Source organism: Psittacula echo, assembly GCF_963264785.1.
Source record: "Psittacula echo genome assembly, chromosome: 9".
NCBI classification, from domain to species: domain Eukaryota; kingdom Metazoa; phylum Chordata; class Aves; order Psittaciformes; family Psittacidae; genus Psittacula; species Psittacula echo.
Genome location: NC_137745.1, coordinates 12,745,693 through 12,759,245, shown reverse-complemented (window position 1 = coordinate 12,759,245; position 13,553 = coordinate 12,745,693).

Genomic DNA, 13,553 nt, shown 5'->3' with positions numbered 1-13,553 from the left:
GGAGGAGAAGTATAAAGAATGAATTCTGTGTTTAATGTAGTATTTCACTGTGATAGTAAATCAGTTCCCCTTGTCAAATTATACAAATAAATTTATGAGTATGTGTGTATATGAGGCAATTAATAAGCCATCTTATATAGGACTAAGACACCCAGTTTTGCACTGTAACCTTCACATACAATTTATCGCATAGGCATAATGCTAAAAACTTTCTAAATGTTCCTTCTAAAAGATAATCTAGGGGAAAAAAAAGTTATGCCACTAAAAAAAAAAGGTTTCTATAGCATTCCAGTTGCTTAAAATGTAATTACCTTTCAAAGCTACTAATTTTGATGTAATCTCCTAATTTTTATAATGTTCTCTGCAATGTTATTTCTGCATGTTTAGTGAAATGAGAATTTTCATGTACCTCTCATTCTTTGTAAATGCTTTATGTCAAGTGCAGTCCAGATAAGAGCCATGAGAAATGGTCTAATACAATGAACGTTAATATATGAACACGTTCTTCCCTTTTCACCTTGCTGAAAGGAGCGTGAAGGAGGTGGAAGCCCAGTAGCAGATAGATTCCAGTAGCCTTCAACTCCAGTACAATATCCCTTAATCACCCTGATGCATGCTGAAAAATCCCCAAAGAGGAAAAGATTAAAAAACCCCCTCAAGTTCAAAGTTGCCGCAGAGCATTGTGATTTTTGCAGGATCCACAGTGAATACTACAAAGAGGAAATCTGGACTGCATTGAGATCATTTGTCATCAATGAGGCAGGGTTATAGCCCTAAACATTTTCAGTTCACTAAAACTCAATGAAAAATGCTCAGTTCACAGCATACAAACTGAAAAGAAAATTGGAGCAGTGGTCAGCTTATAGTCTTGAAGCAATAGTAGTGTCTGAGGGAAGGTGTAAGGCATTCTGAAAAACAGGCTTCTATTTGGGCACTTAATCACTTAAGTTTTGAAATAATTTAGGAATATTAAAAACCAATCAGCTTTTATTGGCCCAGAGCACTGCAGTAGTTACCTCAGTTTCCATCAGTCCTGAATGTGAGTGCCCAAGTACTCAGGCTTGCATGCACTTGTGGTGTTGTTGCTATGGTGATGGAGATTGAGGTTTTCAGGTGTTTCAACGAGGTGTAAATGGTCTTCCTCTAAAGACACACAGCTGTAAGGATGGTGCTTTACCGGGTTAGGAAGTGTTTGAAGGAATTCCTCAGGTTGGTTATCTTAAGAGCACAAACAGGTCTGTGCATGGTTCCCAGCTGTGGCATACCATGGATTGAGTTCCTCATGGGTTGAGTTCCCCGTGGGTGTTCCCCAGCTCAGTTAAGAATCTCACAGCAGATACTTCAGACATAATGAATCAAATCTAAAAGCACAAATGTGAATATCCTAGTGTTAGACTGGGGAGACTCCATGTAGCAAGTTAAGGTTTTAGGAATTTATCACTGAAGGTCATTAATTCTCTTTGTCTCAAACCTCCATTAACTATATCCTTTGCATACAGCCCGCATTACAAACTGCTGAGTAGGCAAAGGTGAAAGAGTGGACACTGTTCCTGTTCGGAAAAACAGTTGCTCCACTGTGGGAAGAGTCTGCTCTGATACTTAGGTTAGCATTGTGTTTAATGCCATTTGGCTCTTTCATTTTAAAGAGTTTGGAGAAACAAAGAGAACGTTACATAGTTAGGCAATGTCATGAATGACACAGGAGTTAGCATCTTTCTCAGAAGTATTATTTAACTGGCAACATCTACAAACTAGCAGCTGATGAGCCTGGGGTATTGCATTTAAACAACAGCATTTCCCGAATCTGACATGGTGTTTTCTGTCTTGGCTTGGTTTTTCACCTTTACTCCCAACTTCTGTAAATGCTTCTTGATTTATGGTTATTTCTTTCCTTTCATGTGGCTGAGCATTACAGTCCTTCATCACAGAAGCCAAATTATAAGGAAGAGGTAAAAGACCTGTACTTATCAAAGCTGTAGGTAAGCTGCTTGCTGTCTCAGAGGGCAAAACATGAACTAATTTGAACTCAGTGGATTTAAAAGCTGGGATTAGTTTTGACAAGCACATTTTCTTTTAATCTTAGAATTGAAGAATATTAATCGGGTGCAGCAGTATTTCTGGTGCCATGGTCCTGAGGAATAGGTAGTTTTGATAGAGATCAAGGTGTTTCTAGAATCAGTGTAGGAATGGTTTAAAAAAACCAACTCAAACAAACAAAACCAGAGAAACCTCCACATGTATCATATTGCGTTCCCTCTTTAGGGGAAGCAAAGACAGTCTGTCCAGTCCCAATCTTAATGCAGAGTATAGTATAGTAAGATCTTCAGTTCCTCTACTTGTTACCACAGTGCAAATACTGGTATGACTGTTGTAATACAGATTAGCCAATAATTATTTGTATCAGCATTCGTGCTGATTATTCTTCATTTCTTGCTGGTAGTTTTGGCATGCCTAATAACGTAATAAGTACTGAAGGAAAGGCTGAAGTTCCTTCTTGGCCAGGCAACTGTGTGGTGGTGGTGTTGTGGACTAGTCACCTCTGACAACATTAGATGAAATATGGATAAGTAAAAAGCAATCCTGCTTTCAGGGGGTTGTTGATGACCTTTAAGTTAGGGCTGGGAGTCTCATCATGAACTGCAGCTGCAGGATACATGACTTACTTCCCTTTCCTTCTGAACTGAAAGGTTGTTTTCACTGAAATTACCACTTATTACAGAAAGGTCAAATTCATATAACTGCATCTGAAGTAAGTAGACAGTGACCTTGTTTATCTCAGCACAGTGTGTGCAGCTTCATAATTCTGTGTCTTTTTTTAAAGATCATGCTGTTGTCATTCTTTAACATGTTGCAAATAGACCCATTTGACGGGCTAAACTTTTAACTGCTGCAAATTGTTTCTGTTCACTCATATGGAATGATGGTAAATTACACTGGTGCAGGGTTTGGTGCTGTGTAAGAATTGCTACTCAATTGCTCTTTGGCTGCTGTCTCCCTAGAAAACAATGCTTGAAGACTGTGTTTTATGGCTATACTCTGCGAGTGCTGTTGGGCCTACCAAGACTTTTTATGTCATGTAATACAGTGTTGCTAAAGTCTGCACTGCATATTTTATTTTGACTTGCACAGTGGCAGAAATTACGAATAACATTATAAGAGCCCCTAAGTGCCACTGAGTTTCAACAGGACAAATTCTCAACTTGTTTAGGGACTTGCTCTTAAACTGAATTTTACAGCTTTAAGTTAGGTATGTAAGGAACCCCTGTTTCCAAGACTGGATCAAGGTATTTAGAAACCCAACTCAGTGCTGCACAGAAGGTTCCCCTTTTACAGGGATGTCGCTGTCTTTGGGAAGGAGCTTGCTCTTGCAAAACTGAAGCAGAAGTCACTCTTCTTTCCAGTGTAAGCAGGTGGCTGTGTATGCATGTTCTCCCTCTGTAAGAGCTCTGTTAAAACACTTGCTGATGTCAAGGGAGGCTTACATTTCAGTCCTTGTCTTGTGTATCCCAAAGATATTCAGCCATTAGAACACTGTGGACTGTGTACATGTAGACAAGGAAGGGATCTTGAGTACCAAACTAGCCTAACATAGATGTGGAAACTGGAGTTAGGAACATGTAGATAGTAGTATGGACGGTGTTTCTGCCAGTGGGTGGTGACTTTATGCTTAATACTGATTTGTTTCTTTAGCTGTCAAAACTTAAATCCTGATCATTTTTTCTGGAGCTGTTACTTGCAATATTCTGGTGATCTCTTAGACCTCATATTACAGGGAGTGTAAATGTGCACATCAGAAACTGTTAGTAACTACTTTCACCTTCCTCTGCATTTCCAGTATATACAGGTGGCATTAGGCTGTACTCCTGCCTCTGCCTTTGCTGTATATTTTAAGTTGTTATTTATGATTTTATATACTTGAAAGGACCAAGAACTTCAAGCCATGTATTTGCCCACAACTCTGCTGGCATTTAGATACCATTTTAACCAAGTGGATAAAATCTTCAACTCAGGACAGTGGTTAAGTGCTACTCATATAAACTGGCTCCAAAAATTAGTTACTCTCTTTTGTGGATTTAAATTAAAAAAAAAAAAAAAAAAAAGAAAGGAAAAAAAGGAAAATATTTTGGACCATATTTCAACTCCTGACAGTTGGGGTTTAGGTGTGTCTAGTGTTAAGTACAAATCTTGAGAGTCAGGGAAGTAGACTGGATGCAGACTAGACTCTTCACCTAGAGCTTCAGTCTGGTTTTATGTAGCTAGTAAGACAAACATGTCTTTGCAAATTTTTTTTTTTATTATTTTTTTTTAATCTACTAATGTCGTTTTAATGCGAGTTAATTCCTGTGCTTGTGTAAATTTGAAATTGTGATATCAGTATCTGCCAAGAGATGGCAGTGCATTGCTGCTCAATGTGCTGGGTGGGATTGTAGGAAGCTAGTGGCTATGACAATACAGAACCCTCGTTCCTGAGGTTTTTGGTGGCCTCTCCTTGAACAGGCTGACATGTTTATCAGCTTACTTCCTACATGCTGTGAGTTGAGAAAAGAAGCAGAAATCCAGACGATTGCTTGCTTTGCAGTGCTCTGTTCATCTTGGGAAAATTACTCTTCTATCCTGCATGCGGAGTAGATTTCTAAACTGTACCTTGGTTTCTCAATCTCTAAGAGAAATACAAACGCAGCTTTTAAGCTGGCGTCATTTCCAGCTCGTGTACAGCTGTTGTGGAAGCATGGACAGTAGTGGTGCAACACTTATTTCCGTTAGCATGGAATATTAAAAAAAATAAATCCTAAATCCAGAAGTATGAAATCACCTTGTATTTCTGCTGGGTGCTGTATATGTTCAAGTGAAATGAGGCTTGTAGAAATAGGTAATCTCATTTGTCAGAGTTACAAGAGCAGACAGGCATTCTGATTTGAAAGCACTTCTTCAGATCTCTGCTGTACATTCAGACATTCAGAGCACACAGAAACACAGAGCTGTTAATGCTGAAAAGCTTTGTCTTCCAAATACCAAAGTGTTTATTGGAAAAGGTGGGTGGGAGACCAGAGGGGTAGCTGCCACTGCTCCATTGCACTGTTCATACCAAATCAACTTGAGACAGTGTCTGAAAGAGGTTTCTTTGTTCTGTTTTGGTGGGTTGTCCCTGCATTTGACAGATGCATGTGAAGTCTGTTATAGTTTGTCAGTGCTTGTACTTTCCTATACCTCTTAAGTGTAATTTAGCTCCTGATGTCAGTCAGAGGCAGTCTGTAGATTATAATTGTTTGGATGCTGGTGTTGATAGAGTTCTGATTTAGAAGAGAAGCCTCTCAGGGGTGAGTGATCATCTTCAGAATAAACACATCACCTGACCTGAGCTAACCTGCCATCAGACATACTGCAATTCTGCACACTTTAACAACACTCCAGTTGGCAGCAGCATTCCTCAGCTTTTCTGTTTGAGCACACCTGTCTAACCTGCAGTGTTCTCATGCAGTTTGCTCCTTTGCTAATGTGTCTGTAACAGTTTTAAGTGAATAAGTAACCTTCCTTCTGTCCTGCTTGGGTCATGAATGATGAATTCTATTACCAGGTCAGGAAGTTTCGGGTGTCATCTTGCTTATTCCAGAGCCTCAGCCAGGGCAGCAGTAGAATTTATACTTGGGGATGCCACGCAGCTCCAGGAGCCTCTCATCTGCCAGGATACGGCCAGGTACTTGTGTGTGTCTCTGCTAAGGCCGCCTTCTTGAATTCTGCTCCTTTCTCACCAGCTACTCTCAGTAGCAACTCTGTTGTATGTAGCTTGTATCTCGCTAGCTGCCTTTTTATTCAAAGGGAAGTGAAGTGACTGGCAAGAGACAGAAAAATTGTATAAAACAGAGATGAGGGAAGTCTCTGCAGGTATGTTGAGCAGACAAGGCTTCAAGAACAGACAGAAGAGTCATTCTCGTGAATGACTTTCGCTGATTCCATGGTTCAGCTTCTCTGTGCTTTCTCTGTCAAGTACAAGGTCTGGATCTGGCTGTTACCAGTCGCAGGGTGCAAATGCGTTCATTTACTTGTCTGAAGACTCATGGTCCTCGAGGGCACAGAGGGGACTGATGTAAACCAGAGTGGTCTACAGATGCTCCAGCGTGCAGCGGGGCCAGAGTACCGATGGAGTTCAAAACCTGCGTTTTATCTTAGGTGATTAAAGTCCTTCTCATGAGCTTTCTGCTGTTCCAGATGAATAACCTGAAAGTCACCAGTAATACTCACTGGACAGAAAAATCTGGTAGTGAGTTTACTTTCCTTCCTTTCCAGATACCAGCCAGAGATATTGGGTGTCAGAACCTGTGTCACGGGCTCACTTGTGTGAGGAGCTGATCCTCACCTCTTCCACTTGGGTCTGTAATTTGTAATGCAGTGGCTGTTTTCCAAGCTTTGAAGGCTGACAGTAATGAACCCAAGTCTGTAAAAATGTCTTGGGATGTGTGGTGAGGTGTCAGGTTGGTATTATTCTTTCCTTTCCTTGGAGAAAGACTGTATTTGAAGCAGGTTTGCATAGAGAATTTGCGATGTTTGGCTGCATGTTGAAGATACTAAATGTTGCATTCCTGGTTTCATCAGCTTGCTTCTACAGCTACGCTCCTACCTTAGATTAGCTTTCTAATGTTTCTAAAATACCTAGTTTTGTAGCTTTGAATATGGAAGGTAAACAAAACCACTTTGTCTGGTGAGTTTCTTTCTAATTAAATCATTTTTAAGCCACTGTTAGGCTTGTATTTTGGGGTTCAGGAAGGGAAGAAAACCTGAGTACCATTTGAGGTAGGCGCTGCTGAACACTGCTGCTGTCTATGGGCAGAAACAACCGACTTCTCAGTGAATTGTTCACCTTTGTGTGTTCTCTGGGCTTTTTCTCAGTCCAAAATTGTTTTCATTGTCAATTGGTGATGCTCCCTCCATTCACATAGGAAGTTACTTCTCTAATGAATAGCACTTTGTCAGGACAGTTTCCTAATATTCAATCTGCATTTTCTGCTTCTGAATACAAGCCACTTCTGTACCTAATGTCTCCCTTACTATAATAAATATTTTATAATCTTAATCCAATTTCATAGCTTTTTATAATTAGTAGTTCTGAGTGGATGGGAGTTTTCTTAACTAGTGCACATCTAGTCTATTTTTTTAATTTGCTCTAAAAGCTTTAATAAATACTCTAGTAATTCTAAAGACATTCTTCACTTGAAGAAGATGGAGTAACCTTTGCAGTGGGTGAGTAAAATTTAGAACCATCTGAAATATGAGGCTAGACTCAGCTGTCCTTCATGGTGCTGGCGTTGGTATTACTGTTACAGAGCCATGATTGCAGTCATGATCTGTGTGGTTATGTGTCTCAGTTCAGCTATATTGTAGATGGCTGGCAGGGAGACCGAAAGTTGGTTCTTGGCCAGCGAGATATAAAAGTGGGAAGCTAAACGCTGAACAGAAGTCCGGAGGGGACTTGACCTTGAATTGTATCAGCAGAGGCCAGTGGAGCTGTGGAGTTTTTTTCCTAAAACCACATCAGGAGGACTTTCCAAAAGATGAGAGTGAGGGACTGGAGAAGTGAGATCCAGAGGACAAATGACTCATCCAAGGTTGCCTAGTGGGATGTGGCATGGGACTGGGGTCTTCTGAGTCCATCTCAGGCTTCTGGCCAGACTGCCACAGCTAGAGCAAAGCAGTCCAGCTGCCGCTGCCATGGTTCTCCTTGCCCCTGGACTCCACAAAGCTATTTTTACCCTCTGTGTTGTAGCCAAACCCCAGTGAAGGCAGTTGAGTCCTTCCGTTGACATCCGCAGGCTTTTGGTTAGGCTGCTTTTGCAGAGGGAGGGTACATAATCTTAAGCATTAAGTACTGTTGTAGTTCTTGTGGTGTTCAGGGGTTTTTAGATCAAATATTGGCTAAATTCTTGCTTTTTGGAAATGATGGATCACATCTTGTGCTCACTTGGAAACTTGTGTACAATGGCCAATCTGTGTTCCCCCTCAGTTAAAATAAACTGTTGCTCAGCATTTGGAATCCTTCCTACTCAGGATTATCTACACATATGCCAGTCTTGCAGCATTGACAGATGTGAGTGTGAAGGGTAAAACAGAGTGAGAAAGCCTTTTGTCAGTGTTGGCTGTACAGCATTAGCTGAGGTGTTTTGGGTTATTTAGTAGTTGAGTAGATTTTGTACGCTTCCCTGAACATTATTTTGCTCCTGAGTTTTTAACTGATAGATTACTATATTGGTGTGACCAGCCTGTGGTCATGGAATGCTTATGAATAAAGTGAATAAATTATTACCAAGATCACAAATTTGTTTTGATAGCAGAGTATTGAAAAACTTAAGGGAGAAAAAGTAACTCCTATTGAGAAGAAAACTGAACGGAATTACCAAGGTTTTTGCCATCTGTCAGCATTGTATATAATTTATTTTTTATTTTACTTTTTTACCCCAAACCTCTCTGGTCATTCTCAAAAGCACTTTGGATTTCATCCCCTTCCATATGTTCATGGAGTGCACTGTTCAGCACCCTGTTTAAATTTTATATTACAAACTGATTGTTCACATTGCTGGAATTAACTTTGCGTCTGCTGCGCTTCCTTGTTCAAAGGATTTCCAACATGAGTATATTCATCCATGTCCTTATTTTCCATACATGTTCAGAACATTTTTGGGGGTTCTTAGGGATCTGTCCTTCTCACTTCAGAACTTCTTACTGCTGTCTGCAGTAAAGGGGTAAAAAAAAAATCACTTGACCTAGTTACAGACATAAAGACTGTGAAATGTACACTGGCGGAGAGTCTCCTTGTGGAACCATGTGTTTTGATTCCTTGTTGGCTTTGTCTTTCCATCTGTTCATCTCATCTGCAGCTCTTCCACTGTCTCTCACCAGAGTCTGCTCAGAAGCTGATAATTACTGGTACATTTGTTGTGTGCCAGTCTGTTCTGGGACTGGCTGCTGACTTCTTTCTACTGTCCTGATCGGCTTTTGTTCCCGTGACTCAGACCTGCTTCTCCCTGTTCCTCTCTCTTTCCCTGACATAGACACTTTCATTGCAGTGAAAAGACTGACAAGATTCTTATAGAAAATAACAAAACCAGAAACTGGGGATGGTTGTTTCTGTTTTGTTTTTTTGTTTTGCATTGGATCTGCTTCTTCCTGTGGCCTCTATCCAAGTTTGCTCTTGTATTCTGCCTTCACTGTGTCATTTCTAACCTTTGTGTTTCCTGTCATTCTGTTGCATGATCTTAGTGTGATTTAGTTTTTTTTCTGGTATGGTTGAAACACATTTTCTTTCATCACTGTGAACAATTAGTTGAGCAGTCCTTTGTGCTGTGTATTTGAAATATTCCTCCTGTGCTTGGTTTCTTCCCCCTGCTTTATTGTGGGAATCAACTGGATTGATTGTCACGCTGGTATAAACACTGGTTTCTGCGGGGTTATGCTGGATTACCTGCTGTAGCAGAGATCAGAATCTTCCTGCTGCGCTCTTTTATTAAATGCATCACAAACTTTAAAAGTAGAAGACTGGTAGTATTGATCAAAGGCAGCTGCCCTTCAGTTCTGTGCTCACAGTGCTTTGTAATTTTGGGTTTCGAATAAAGATGCTGGTGTTCCAGGCTTGGCCTCTTCTGAGAGGATACTTTCAAAGTGACTCCAGGATATAAACAAATACACAGGCCTGTGATCGTGAAATGCAGTTGAGCTGCTTTCTGGTTGCTTGAATTTTAATTCCAGTCACCTTAGAAGGATGTGTATGTTGTGTTAGAGGAGTTTGACCAAGTGGTTCATTTCCAAGATTCAGATTATTTTATTTTTTTTCTCTAAAAGAACAAAGTTGAGAAGAGCTTCAAGCTTGGTACTGTAAGACTGTTTCCCTCCCTCTTCTCACATGCTCACTTTCCATTGTTTTCCCGGTGGCTTTGGAGGTTTAATTAAATTCTAAATATATTTTTATACCACACTTGGCACACAGTACTATTGACAGTATAAACAAAGCAGACAAATGGTTTAATGAAAAAAAAGAGATAACAAAAAGGAGAAACAAATCCTGGCTTGCTTACAGTGGCTGCAGAGAGGACTTACTTCTTGAGTTTCTAATGTCATATATAGCAAAACCCAGCAGGTCCAGATTGTTTCAGTTCTAATATACCTGGCCGTTAGTCCCAAACTAAACTGAGCTCCCCTGCATTCCCTCCTGTCACCTGGTGTCCTGAGAGATCTGGCCAGGTCCTTTGCTTAGCTCTGGAGTGTGCTCCTGGCTGGAGTGTGGGGTGTAGAGTCTGTAGGGATCTCCTGTGGAAAACAGCCAAGCAGTGGAGCAGGGCCACATCTTAATGCTTCATATTTCCTGAACTTAAACTGTCTTGGCCTTCTCGAGCTGCTTCTCAGGGTGCTCGCTGCCAAGGGAGATTCCACACTTGGTATTACTTTGTGAAGGAAATCTCTTTTCTGGAAACAATGTAAAATGCAGCTCTTCCTAAGGGAGTAGCTGGTAAAATGTAATGGGCGCATTTTTTTTTCAGGAGGACAGGGTATATGAGCAGTGGCACTTTTTGGCAGCTTAATCTCCAGATACCTAATTTATTCTAGCTAATTTTTCAGGAGAGGGAGGTGATTGCATTTGCCTTTATTCCTGAGATCAAAGTTTGAGATACCTCGGGGGAAATGATAGAACCTGTCCCAGATGTTGCTGTGTTTACAGTGTCTGCATATATTTTGTATACATGGGTGAAAAGAGCCCTATTTCATAAAATATATATGGTTCTTATTTTTGTATGAAGTCCTCAGACTCTTCAGAAGTGACAAAATACTTGTTGGACTAGTTTAAATGATTTGCGATTTGCCTCTATAGAAAGTGAGAAATAGATCTTGAGTGATACAAATATTCCTGCCTTCATTGAGATCAAGAGAATCAGGACAGTTGACACCAGCTGAGAATCTGCCACTAAGGGACATCAGGTTGGTGGCTGTTGGATTACAGAAATAAAAATAGTTTCATATAAACTTAGGTAAGTTTCTATATGAATAATCTACTGTGACTTGTTGGGTTTCTTTTTCACTTAATTTTGACTGAAATAATAAAGTAGCATCAAATATATTATTGGTGACAATAGAAAGTGTTATGGCATTTAGTGGACTGAATGAATGAAATGTTGGGATTGTGTTGGAGTCTCTTTGTTCTAAAGTTATCTTTGTCATTATGAGCTTTGCTACGGCCATTTCCACATTTCTGAAAAGTAACTGAATTCAGGAATGTGACACAGTCTGTGAGGTCACAAATAATGTGTCATTTCACACTTCTGGTACACATGGATTGAATTCTGTCAGATTGAGGAGGTTTGATAACCTGGGCCATCCTTTAGCCCTACCTCCACCTGTTGTGAAAGCCCTTAGTTACTCTTTTGAGGTTTTGCGGGCTAGTGCTCAGTAGTGTACTGTGCAAAGTACTTTTAAGCATTTAAACAAAATGGGAATTGAATTGCTGAGATGCTAGGCTTTTAAAAAGGAATTTCTCTGTGTGCAAAGTATCTGCTCCTCCATGAAGGCACCCTGAATTTCTGCTTACTCTGCATGTTTGGTAGAGTAAAATGATTTTAAACATATTATTTTTGAAATATGTCGACTTCCATTGGCATTGTAGAACATAATGACATTTCCTATGACACAGTCTGCAGACTGAAATTCCCTGAGTAAACATTTCCCTAATGGTGCAGAAGCACTTGTAGTTCAGCGTTTTTTTTTCATCCTTACAATAAGGGCTATTTTTGTATGTGGAATCATTTCTCTGTGGTGTTAGTGATGATTGGGTGGGATGTACATGTACCAGTACTGAATACTGTAGACTTCCTGTACTAAGAAAGCTGATTTTTCTACTATTGTGGCTAAACTGAGCGTACTTAAGCGACTTGGGAGTGTTTGATGTAACCTTCAGTCCAATCAACTTGTCAGTTCCTCTGCTGAAAGAGAACAAGATACATCTTACCAAGAAAGTTAAACCCTATTTCAGATGTTGTGGCCCTTGTGATCTTTAACATGCCCTCACATCTCTGGTGTGAACGTAGTTTCAGTGCAATGCTGTTACAATTCCAAATTACAGGAGGCCATGCAACAACAAGAGAGTCTGGGAAGTGGTATCAGTGCTTAGCTTCTCCTCCAGCTAGGGGGTTTTGCTTGGGCTGTGCTGTTTGCTGCAGTATCCTGAAGCAAACATCCATGTCTGTTAAACTGGAACTGGTGAAGGTGATTTAAACAGAGTAACACGGTGAGTTTGCAGGTGAGCGATAGAATATTTTGCTCTCCTTTTTCTTTGGGAGGGAAGATGACTTCTGTCTTTGTTGTTCCTCCAGCCCATGTGTAGTGTTGCTTCGAAGCCTGTAACACAGTCCTTCCTTGATATTTTGCCTTCTTTGTGCCTTAAAGAGTAGAGAGAAAATCTGAAGCTAAAAACTTGTGGAGCAGAACATTGTCTAAATTGCCATTCCAGTAGCGATGAGGGGTGTGTGTGTGTGTGTCTGTAAAACGACCCTAAGGTGACCTACCATTGTTTGCTTCCTGCTTGTACAACTTCTTGAAGTTGTTTATTATATTGAGTGGTGTTTGTGTAGCAGTAACACAAGCATCCCATGCTTTTCATGGAAAAGCAGTGTAAGAACAAGAGAGTGAGTATTTAACAGCAAAGGCAGGCTTTTCAAAATGTGACCTGGGCTGCTTGGAAGAAAGCTCTAATGGACTTCAAATCTAAAGATGTTTCTTGTTTTACAGGTATATTCTAGGGTAGAGGTGCTTGCGTAGGTGTAAGTTACTGACACGACTGAAAACTGTTGAAAGCAGACTTTGAGAGATACTTTAAAGAGAAACTTAGACTTGAGGGGGAAAAATCTAACCATAGCATTGACTTTGTTTGTGATAAGGTCTCTGAGATTTTCCTCAAATAATTAGCAGGGTATAAATATATCAGTTCAAAGAAATGTGCAAATCTCTTCTGACAAACATTATTATCTGAAAGCATTCTTTTTATCTGGAGGCATTGTTTCTTCTGCATCCACGGTTACGTAGTCTCCCAGAAGGGTGAAAAAAACTTCGCTGTTACTAGGTATCGTGTTTTACCTCTGGCTAGAGCTATGCAATGAGTGAAATAGTTTTTCTGCCTAATCTATCATGGGAAATGGTCAATAACTAAACCTGAGTGAAAGTTAATTACCAACCAGTTGGTAATGCTGTTAAAAGCATGCCCGGGGTAAGAAAAGGCACAAGAGATATGAAGGAGGTAAGAAGAGAACACTTTTCAGTAGGGTTGTGTGTGAAAGGGAAGGCTAGGTCATGTACAGAAAGCTAGAGCAGGCAAAAGATTGTAATTCAGTGGTTAAATCTGATATGCTGAAGCCTTATTTAGTTAAAAAGAAGTTAATGAATTTGTCGTAGACTCACAGAATGGTTTGGCATGGAAGGGACCTTAAGGTTCATCTAGTTCAAACCCCCTGCCATGAGCAGGGCCACCTTCCACTAGAGCAGGTTGCTCCAAGCCCCGTCCAACCTGGCCTTTAACACTGCCA